Below are 12,166 nucleotides of genomic sequence, written 5' to 3'. Positions count from 1 at the left end.
CAGCCAGCTCTGGTTCAAGATTTCTTCTCATCACCAGCTAAAAATGTCTAAGGCTTCTTCTATCACAGGATTTGAGGAGCAAGAGAAAAGGAGGGCAGGGACAGAGACCCAGAGCCGCAGTGGGATGCCTGGCTGGCAGCTGGAGGAGCGGGCTGCAGCCACAGCTAACTGCCGCCCCAACCCGCAGCTTTGCACCTGCGAGCAGCAGCAGCCAGACTCACTTCCCAGGGCTCTTGCCCAATTATAAGTAGGGAGACCTTCCTGCATTTTTTTCTCTGCAGCCTACATTTTGAGAAAACTGCTCTCCTCACCTACACCTGTTTGAAGGAAGCTCTCAGAACAGCGCTGTCAAAATGCAGGACACCTCCATGGCCCAATGGGGCCAATTTATGATGGCCAATTTATGATGGCAATTTATGATATGAGGATCCAACCAGCACTTGTCTCTCATTTCTCTGCTACTCAATCTGTATTCAAAATGTTTTGCTATCAGAGATTTATCTTACGAAATAGTAATACCATTCTGGTTTAGTGCCAAGGCTGGGCTAAGGGATGGCAATACATTAATGCTCCAGGTAATCAGCTCAGCAACTTCCAACTGTCAGTCACAGCTCTCTGAAATTATCCTGGCAATAGTACATGCTTTCAGATACGCTCACTGCTCATGCCTTAAAAACAGCATGCAGCAAATGTGAGACTTACTTTTCTGTGTACACAATAAGTCTAAAATAATTCCAGTGATCCAACCAACCAGTCAGAAAATTATTTTAGGTTTTGTATAAACGTCTATTGTTAAAGCAGGGATATACAACCAGCTTAGGGAGAACCCAAAAAACGTTTTAACATTAAATATAACATAATCAAACTAGAAAATGAAGATTACTGTTGTGTCCAAGGAAAACAAAATGTTTCTGGAAAGGAAAAAAAAAAAGTTTATTTTCGTAGGGCTGTACTTTTAGTTAGACCCCACTGAATTTACTGGAGTGGACTTTAAGAATAGTATAATATGGGAAATCATCCACACCACACAACCCTCTGTAGGTTTAATCTACAGAGAGCACAAGGTTTCATTCTCTGCTTGATGAGATGGGTCAGCTCTAATTCTTACATAAAAGAAGTTTCAATCCAGCTTTAGGAGAAGAAAATTCCTGCATAAACAAGCCTTTCCCTGCAGCATATTTAATATTTCCGTGATCTCTTCCTACTGCCAAAATAGTTTATGGGATTCACTGTGCCTCAGTCCAAGAAAATAACAGCTACAGAAAGTTTGCTTGTGGTAGAAATACACTCAGCATTGTGATGGAGGAGAGATCAATATAAACAAGAAAACAATTGTTCATTGATTTTTTTTTTTTTTGCTCACAGGTGCTTATCCAATTACCAGTAACTGGTATGTTTGTATATACTATGACGTAAATCTAAATCTGTCTATCGCAGACATCTAACTCAAATAATATTTTACAACGACTTAACTGCAGCTTTGTGCTCCTTCAGCATCTGTCTTCCTCCTGAAGGACTGTCTCCTTTTCTAGGGTTGCTCTCTTCCATTTTGCTTTCCAAGTAAACAACCTCACATGACACCTTATTCATCAGCCACTAATGGTGGAGAAGGTGAACGTGCTTGCACTCCTGATTTGCTGCTCTTCTTGTCAGGCAGTATAAAGAGACTGAAGGCAACAGTTTTTGAAGCGCCAAATGGTTAACTTGGTGATTTGCAGTATGTTAGAAATTGTCCTTGCTTTTGCATATTCCACTGACACAGCAGCTGCCTGGCACCTGTAATCACCTGCACTATGTTCTTAGTTCTCTGAGAGTAGCATTGACTTAGAGTTAGCCCTACCACTAAAGTGCAGAGTCTACCGGGGGGTGGGGTGGGATGAGTTTTGGTTACAGGTGGCCAGAAATCCCCCCCAAAAAAGAAAAGATCCTCACAAAATTGGAAGAGCAAAGAATTTGTTCTGCCCTGGGGAATGTGCTGACCAGTACCATTTCACATGCTTCATGCTGCATTCGACTGTATTTTTCCAGTCTAGTCTGAAACATTCTTAGTTTAGGTTGAGACTACTTGAGCTTCCCTACACATTCATCCCAGCAGTGGGATGACTGCTCTTCAGTGTTTACCTTTCGATTACCTGCCTCCAACATCAACTCTGCAAGCAACCTGCCATTCACTGAAAACACACTTGTTTTCCTGTTCACATGCATGGCAGCTTTTAGTTAATGCGTCCCCAGACCAGAGAAGCCATCAATGAAATACAAATTTGTTATGCTGCTTGAATTACAGTTCAGGCTAGCAAAATTAAAAGAAAACAAAAAGCTGAATGCTGTCCCACATTGCTCTATAAGATTAAAGAGAATTAAAGAAAAGCCCCAGGGTCAGTGACATTGGTGTTCAGCAGGAACAAGTACCTAGGGAGCTGCAGAAACTGTTAGCACTTGGGAATCTTGCACAATTTCCCACTGTAGAAGGTGAAGTAATCAATCTATAGTCTATGTGCCTTGCCCAGCCCAAGAAAGGAGAGAGGAAATGGGAAGAAAAATGGTCAAGCCCTGAAATGTATGATGTCTAGGATATCTCAAGAGAGCTGATTCCAGCGGAGCAGGTCTTGGGGAAGAACATGGAGCTGGCATTCAGGACAATGGGTTTTTACTCTGTCCATGCACAGAAAAAGACATTTTACCTCTCTGTTTCCTTTCCTATAACTTTGTCTGCCCTACTGATTAAGATTGAGAAGCTTTGCATATTTACAATTTGGCACTCTGATCCTGAGCAAGACTACGAAATGCAGCGTGCCATAAATAAGCATTATGTTATGCAAATGACACTGGCCTGGGAGGTCACTTCACATGTTGGGTCAGAGATCTCATTCCCACCACGTTTCAGGATAATAGCCTTTCCACAGGTAGTCTCATGGTCTGTTGGCCAAAGCAGACCTGACTGAGGTGAAACAGGGGCAGGAAGGGGTCAAAGTCCAACCTACAGTTCGGACCCTTTTATTTAAAGCAGAAGACTCACTCACCTCTAAAATAACCCACTAAAGCACATTCAGTATAGACGAAAGATTCTGTTCCTCTTCAGTCCAAACAACGGATTTGGTCTATTCCAAACAAAAGGGGTGTCTTCAAACAATACTATGAGAAATTTCTGTAGAAGTGCTGGATATATCTCTAAGCAGAAGCTCTTTCCCCAAAAAGGCAAGAACAACTTAGATTTCAACACCAACTGCCAACTAGGATTTTTCATTTCTTCTTCAATACAGGCAGAAATGACTCAACAAAGTGAAGGAATGAAGAGGAGCTGACGACTACCTCTTCGTGCTGTCTGTTGAGGCAAGCCCAGTGCAGCCAAGGTAGCAATCTGCAGTCCCTCGGGTGAGCACAAAACAGATTTATAAACCTGTTTCTAAATCCTCTTTCCTAAAGTTCCCCAAGGAGAAACAGAGCTCAGAAAAGCCCTTTACTTAATAAAAACCTTTATCCAGGAAACAGTACACTGTGCAAGACCATACATCACATAACATTGATTCCTGGTACTGATAACCTAAGATGAACACTTTGCTCCGTTTGCCTTTAATATCCTTAGGAAACCTCTTGGAATGGGGTAAATCATTAAGGAAGGGGACTCTAAAAATTTGCACCTGTACACTGTTATGTAGAAGCCAGGAAAGTTGCTTCTATATAGATGTATCTATATGTACTGTGTCTTTATATCGATCTAAAAATATAAAGTACTGATACTTCTTATTAGTTGAGAATGCTAATGCAGGGGAAAATGGCACATCTTTATTTAATATGTTATTTGTGGAGCATATCTGTGTTACACTCACCATCAAAACAACTGCGCTTTGTAGGCAAAAAAGCCATGGGACAAATTGTGGTGATGCACTGCAGAAAATGGTGAGAAGAATCAGCTCTGCCCAGCTCTGGCTGATTTATAAATAGTTTTGGTGTTCAACATGATAAAGGGACTTATATTTTATGTTTTAATGAGAGAAGGAATTAATTTTCAATGGACTTGGGGACCTGTGTAAAGATTACCTCAGAAGGGTAATTTAGAGGGTTGATTTGATTTCCATCTCCTCCTTTGATCCCACCTTTTTATTCTCAGTCCCCTCCATGTCAACCCCCCTCCCCACGTTTGGCATGCCATATATGCTTTTTGATCCCTCTCCTTCTACACCTTTCCACAAAGTGTAACTCCTCATTTAAATCTGGCTCATTTCTTGACATGACACAGAAAGGTAAGCCAATACATTTTAGATGAAATTCAATGTCCACACTATTGCAATTTGTTTAGTAGCTATTCATTAATCTATTAAGAAAAACGGGACCTACTAAGAGATGCAGACTGAAACTTTTCCAAGTGTATATTAAACAATTTACCCAGATCACTAACAATTTTGCAAGATCAATAGAAAAAGCGACTTACAGAATCAATATCCATTCCCTCTCTCTCAGCTGTAAGCCTGGAGAGCAAGCCATATTAAATTTAAAGCTAACCTGATCTAGGCATCACGCTCCCCCTCTAAGGGCAAAGAATTCTGTGACATTTGGAAATGGCAGCTACTTACACACCATTCATTTTTCAGTAGCATCCATTTCAAAGTGATATCATTACATGAATGAGCTCTACCTACTGCTTGTGGAGAGCTTTGCCTGGGCTGGTTTTGTTTTGTTTTTTTTTTTTCTTTGCAAATGACTGTGTAGTATAAAGCTCTGAATAGCATGCATTTATGAATCTGAGTCTAAGTGTGCTGCTATTTTCCCAGGAAAACTGTCATTATAAAAACAGCCAGCACAGGGCCTCATGGCACTTAACTTCATAAGACAATTGGTTTCATGGAGCGAATACCAGCAGCTGCATTATCAAATAACCTGAAGATTGAGCTGGAAAAACAATAAAAAATGGATCTCAGTGTGAGATGCGGGAGATGGAAAGAAATTAATCTTTGGAGCTCATCTTGAACATCAAATAATATAACTGACCAATGAAAATCCAAACTGAAATCTTATTATAGCTGCACATACAGACAGCACCTGAAATCAGCACCTATTTTTATGAGGTAATGTAAATACACCCATAAGCACTAGAAGACTGATCTTACCTCATAGTTTCCAGATCTGGTATTTAGCCCAAAGTCTTTTAAAAGTCTTCCCAAACTTCATATATCAGGTGTAGACTATCTGCAGAGAAAAAAAAAAAAAAGAAAGAAAAGAAAAAGAAAACAGACAACCATAAATATACTAAAACCCAATAAAAATGCAATGTTCCCAAGTGTATACATATTTCATAAGCAACACAAAAACACTCTTTTTAATGCATCCTGTAGAAAAAGAGAAGGTTTCAGTTCCTTGCCCTTACTGCCATGAATATTCAGCCTAACTTTCTGTCTCCTCTTAAAATGTTAAGCTCTGAAAAGCAAAAGAATACCTCAGAAGATGAACAAGTGATTATCTTGAGATATCTTGAGATAATCAAGGGACTTAACAGTGACCTTGGTTCTTTGTTCATTGTGAATTCATCTATTCTGCCAATGGTTCATTTTAGCCAGTTGGTAACTTGTTAGCTATAAATCCTGCTTAATTATTTCTAGCTAAAAACAAACAAAATGTTGATTTGGCATTAAACAAAATTCATCTAACAAAGCTTCCATGAAATTAAACCTATTTATCCCTTTGTCTGCTAACTGAGCCATCAGTGATTCTTTCTCCATATACTGCACGAGATTTTAGCTATTATTCTAAGCAAATGAATTCAGGACAAAAATAGAAACAGCCATTAAAAGATAATGCTACTGGGTAATTCTTGCTTCTAGCTCTGTCTGAGTATATAAGCTTAAGATCTTCATGATACTCCAATCAAGCTGAATTAAATGCTTTCCAAGTATAATTTTGTGCTATATAAGCTTGTCTCATTAAAAATTGTGGGGGGACAGCCTTGTGACTATGAATTAAAATATTGCTGAGACTGCTTTGTGAGTACCAGGCAGGCTGTTTGTACTCTCACATTCCTTGTTTTTACAAATGAAAGAAAATGGTAATCAGGGTTCAGTACATTTATCCAAAACCTCCAAAGCAGAACCTTCAAGAAATAATAAGGCATCAAGCTGGCCTTGCAGAAACCTCTCATGCCCCAAATGCAGCAGCACTGACTGTAGTTCAAGGTGTCGAAGTGGCAGAAAGTGACCCTTGATCTGTACAATAGCTGCCTAATAGCTGCTGTTGTCAAAACAGTCCTAAGGGATTATAAATAATTATCACCTCCAGGAAGATGTTTCTTACATGTCTCCCACTTAACCTTAACTTGATTATGAGGCTGTGTGGTGGTTTTGCAAACCTTGGTGATCTGAAACACTGCTCTGCACAAACAGGTTTTCGTTTCCCGGTTAAGTGAACCTAGTAAGCAGCTATTCTGAGGTTTCTTTTTGTGGTAGAGACTCTGGGACCTGGGATGCCAGTTTTCATACTGCTACCGAAAGTTCCATGTCTATTCAAATGGAGTAAATTCCCCAAAGCCACACGTAGTTCAAGCCAGGAAGGTTTTTGTACGCAAGGCTCCTGATGGTGATCACAGAATGGCTGTAGAGCAAAATACATACCCCCTGACCAATGGGATTGTCCTGCTGGTAGGGCAGTAAATCAGGGCTTCGAGTGAGCAGCATACTTGATTGTTTTTTTTTTAGTTAGTTTTAAGATGAGGGTAACACAATAACTTATTGACTTCTTTCAATCCACTTTGTACTGTATCTAAAGTGGCTATGGCTGCCATTCTGTCTCAGGATTTTCTGGTTCTCTATTTTGAATGTCACAGCCAAGTCAAGACTCAGTGTCAGGAGAATGAACATGCAGTCACCTGTAGAAGAGTTAGCTCTGACAGATATTCTCTGCCTGTTGGTTGTCTCATCAAAACCATATCTCATCTCACCCTTTCGCACTCAGGGATAACATGACCTCAACAAATGTCAGCTTCATAGCAAAACATTTCTGAATACAAATGCTCAGCCTAGATACAACAAACTCCACAACCCCAAGATGTGACAGAGACGGTAAGTGGTGAACAACATCCTGTTTGTTGAGGACTTTATTAAACACAGGCTCTTATCCACAACTGAACTTGCTTCTCATAAGGTGGTTCCAATTTGCTCACTTCCTTCAAAACCTTTTAACACTTGGCAGTGCATACAGAGTCAGAAAATTATGGGGAAGGAAATGATGCTGTGTCAGAAATGGTGTCAGATGAACAGCAGCAGGGTACCTCATAGCCACACTCACTTTTGCGTGTTTAGCAGAACAGGGAACTAGAGCTGAAGGGCTGAGAGCTGTTGATACCAAGTTGGTGGCCGTACAGAAGATGTGTATGATGATGCACAGATGCTTCCAAGTCAGTCTGTCCTTTCCTTTCTTCCTATTTCTCCCGATTTGTCCAATCCAGGCAAGGAGGTACTCATAAGCTATCTGGCTGTTGGAGAACAGCAACCGAAGTGTTATACCAATGCTCTAGCTCAGCCAGTGCAGCTGGTCAGGTAGGTGTGATCAGCAGCTCCAGAAGTGACATTCAGACCACTCTTCTCAAAACTTTTCTCCTGTAACGTTTGCCAGTTCAAATACTACAGCTTAGTAATGACCTCCCAATCACTCCTCACTAATTCTCCTCTGAAGAACAGTACAGTCTAGAGCAGGACTTCAGCAAAACACCTAAAAAAGGATGGCAGAGAGTGTAGCTTTTCACTGCTCAGCACACTGCTGCTGTGTGGCTGAGTGCTCTCAACCCCTACAGACCAACCTCACACAATCACCATGTCCACTTGTGCTTGCTACCGCCACGTCTGATCGCTGCTTCTCTACATACAGATGCAGTTACAAGCAGGAGTCCAAGCTGTAACAAGGAAGAGATGGCCACTTCATCACAGCATCCGCACAGAGCTGACCACCACACATCAGTCAGCCATCAGGGCTGTTCTTGACATGGTCTCTGTATTGCTCTGAGCAGTAACAGTACGCTCAGCTTCTAAGCAGCTGTGTTTAATTGGAGAAGAATTTTAAAATCTCACTTGCTGTCAGATACACAAAATAAATCACTAAAAGGCAGGAAAACAATTAATGGAAATGGGTTTTCATCTTTCCATGCTGAACCGTGGGGTAGATTTAGCACATTTTGTGGAGCAACAGTGTTTAGAGAAGCCAAAGATCTGGTCCAATTTTTTGTGACTGATCCTTGGTCTTAATTTAATTCCCCAGAGCTGCACGGGGCTGAGGATGTCTCTCTTGCATTTACTGTCAGGGACAAAAGGGCTTGGCCCTATAGCCATGCTGATAATAATGTCACCTGTGATAACAGCATGATTAAGCAGGTACAGACATCGTACCTTCCTGGCAAGCTGACTTCTCTTTCCTCATGAAAGCAAAGCACTTGCTTCAGCCATTATCTTCAACACAGAAATTTATCATTTACTTCTCACATGCTTTTCAATTTTCTTGACATTTAAAAACAAAAGTACCTCTGGCCTTATTGGCTCCCCCCCGCACCCCCCACCCCGTTAGTACCCGAGACACAGCTCTGCTGACTGGGCATTCGACTTTCTGCTCCCCTGAAATGAAACGAAGGCTCTGCGGGTTCGTTTCCAAGGCAACCCCTTTGGATATCTGCACGAAGTTACAGGCTTTGGAGGGAACTTGCGAAGCTGCAGAATCCCCTGCAGGAAGGACACCTGCAGCTCGCTCTTTGGGGCTCAGGTGCAAAGGGCCAGACCCAACACGGGTTTAAGCTCTACCAAAGTCCTGTAACATCCCGACCGGATGAATGTGACGGTCTAAAACGAGATGAGCTCCTTTGTGTGAAACTAGCAGAAGCTTGCATCCTGCTAGAGAGGATGAGAAATCTCTGCTAAACACTGTGCCTTCAAAGATACTGAGCAAAACAGACGACACAAGCAACATTTCTGCAGCCCAGGTGAGAGCCCTACCTGCAGAAGCATAGAATAGGAACAGAACAGCTTTGCAGGAGAACAATGCAACTGCAGGGAGCAGCTACCTCTCAGATGTGGCTGTACAGGAGGTCCCAGTGGGAGCAGAGGTTTACTGGACGCAATTCCAGAGGGTAATGGACACGTTAGTGAGAGCATCTTTTAATTTTCTGTGGAGGAAAACCAAGGTAAACATGAATAAATTACTCTGAAATGACTGAGTGCCAGAGCGCTCAGGATTTAACAAGGGAAAACTGACTGCCAAAAAAAAAAAAGAAAAAGAAAAAGAAAAAGCAGTTCTATCTAAATAAAGCTCCAGTTGAGCAATGCTGAAAACTCCAGGGCATGGCAAAGAGAAAGAGTCTCTCTGGTGAGGGTTGGAAAGCAGTTATATCAAACATTGCTGCAGGTAACAGAAGTCATGAAAATGAGAAACAGATGAGATCTTCATTCCTGGTGGTTTAGTCCTTGTGTGAACTCCATGGGCCAAATATAATTCATGAAGCCAGAAGGATTTTCTATTACCATAAAAAGAGACTATTGTAAATTAGTTGTTTAATCCCGTTATTGTTATTCTTGCAAGGGAGGGACCACATACAATTGCAGTTGGTAATTACTGCAACTAGAATCCACCAGTGTTTCCCATTGTAAGCTGTTGTTTTCTGTTGCTTACAACTTTGTCAAACTGCCAAAATTGCAGAAGCAGCCTTATTTTGGCATTTTAATATTTACATTTTGAACTTAGAACTGCATGAACTTACCTGCATTTTCTAAGAAAAGGCTGGGTTTGGCTTTGTCAGAGAAGGCTCTGGCTTTGTCTGAGAACACAATGGCACATCCACTGCAAAATCAGGAAGCCTGGTGATACAGGGGAAGGATAAATTTCTGATTTATTCAAGGTTTCATTCCTGATTCTACAGCAGGGCTTCTGTGCAGTTCTGCGTGGGTGAAACATCAGACTTGCCTGCATTCCCAAGGTGAAATGGGGCAATAATTCTTCTTCTCTACCAGCCATTGTCTGTGTACAGCTAAATAAAACATTTTTGGCTTCTTTCTTTGTGAGGGTGCAAATCCCTACAGCCCACAAAGGGTGAAACAGGAGGTAGTTTGGGAAATGCCACCTCAGCCATAGGTGTACCTTCCCAATGAACACTGAGGTCCTGCTCAAGATGATGAAATTAGCAGTTTTGTTCCCAAGCTAACTGGAAGGAGCCCATCTCAGCAGTACTAGCAGGAGATTAAGTGCTCCAGAGAGCTCCAACAGTGGCTGCGGGTGGCACCGAGACGCAAGGGGCAGTTACACCTGCAGGGTGTGGGTCAGCAAATCCAGAAAAAACAGCACATGCCTTACACTCGGAAAGGGGCAGCAGACCTGGCAGTCTCAGGATCCTGAGCTGGAAGAGGGAAAGAGATGCTACCAAAGTCAGCCTGAGTCCTTGGACCGACTGTTGTTACACCCCTTAGTTATGGCAAACATGAAGGAGCACATCCCTGCTACATAACAGCAGCGACAGCTCAAACCTTGCACGCCTTGCTGCTGAATCTTTTTCAGGAGCACAACTCTGTCCTACTTCTTAACGCAGAGTTGCAGGGCTTTCGAAATAATCACCAATGCAATTGCTCCTGGACACAAGCTCTACTCCTTGCTGGAAAGTGCTTCAGCCATACGGAAACCTGCCTACCTCTCTTGAAACAAAACAAGACATTTTAGGACGGGGATGCTCTGCATCAATTCTTGTTTAGCAAATGCATTCTTGATTATTTATCTGTATTATTCTTGATATCTTTCAAACATTGGAAATATTTGCATCTCTGCAGACTAACTGCATCAAGGCCTCAAGTCAGCTAAGTGTGAAAACAAATCTTTACAGAAAAGAACATATTGTTCCTTGCAAGAGGTTTCTGACTTTAAGGGCATCTAGAAATAGCAGAACCAAGCCATCCCGAGTTATGGTGATTTTTTTTATTTTTTAATTAGTAGCATATTTGATCTATTCCTATAATCATCTTTGAGAGTCATTTGGGGGTTAGGTAAAAAAGATCTGTAGTTATAAAGTAGATTGTCAAGTCAAATTAAATTGAGTAGAGCCTAGCCATCCTCTGCTGCTGTTAGCAACCTTCAGTCATGCTTTCTTTTGGTTTTCATGTTGCTTCCTCCCCTTAAAGGAATAAAACCAGCATCTTTCACTACCAAGGGAAAATATTCAGTAAATGCAGTAGCCTCCATTCTAACTAAATCCTGATGTTAGTTCACCCCAGCAGTGCACAAAGACCATCAGCACTGCTCCTGGTGGACTGTTAATTGGGTTCTCTGTCTTATTACACTCTATTACAGAAGCGACTGTAATCAAATGGCTGTGTACAAAGAATACATCACTGACCCACTGCATGCAATTTTTTTTTTCTGAGATGTGCTCTTGTTTTTTCACCAGCAGCCACCGTTCCCTAGAGGTAAACAGAATCTGCACTATCAGACGGCACCTAAAGGAGACCTGTTTTTTTTTTTTTTTGTTTCTTTTCTTAAAGCAAAGAAACAAACAAAACACAACAACAACAAAAACACAAACAAAAACACACAAAGCAGATATTTCTGAGGAAGGCAAGCAAAACCAGCAGAGGAAAAGTTAATGTTAAATTAAAGAGTGCTGCTTGCATAATGGATGGTGTGTCTCATTAGAAATCTTTAATTGCTTTTCACCATTTGGTCCAGGTATTCTCAGATACACAACCAACCTTCCAAAGATTTCCCTCGAGAGCTCTGTGGCAGAGCTGAGGCTCCCTCTGCCACCATAACGGACTACTCTCCTTTTCACTCTCAGGCATATTTTCAATGCCAAAGCTAAGCTGCACCAAACAAATGCAATATTTAAAGCATGGATACAGTCCCTAGGTTTAGATTTCACCACTTTCTGGTACTACTGACAGACAACCATTCAGAGCCCTTTATAATCTTAAGAGAAACTTTAGCATCAGGAAAGCAACAGATTCAGCTGGAGAGTGAAATAGGTCTTGAAAGGCTCACATTTCTGGTGCTTGGACTCAAAATCACTTGCAGACTGACGAACAAACACAATCTTTTTCTCCCCTGCGCAATATGTAGTTTAATTCCAGAGCTCTCCACAACAGAAGGTTGCAGAAGCCAAATTATAAATAGGTTGAAGAAATTAGACTCATTCATCATTGGTGGATATTAATCAGGATGG

This window comes from Anser anser (genome assembly GCF_964211835.1).
Source record: "Anser anser genome assembly, chromosome: 3".
Classification (NCBI taxonomy): domain Eukaryota; kingdom Metazoa; phylum Chordata; class Aves; order Anseriformes; family Anatidae; genus Anser; species Anser anser.
This window is presented reverse-complemented; position numbering follows the sequence as displayed.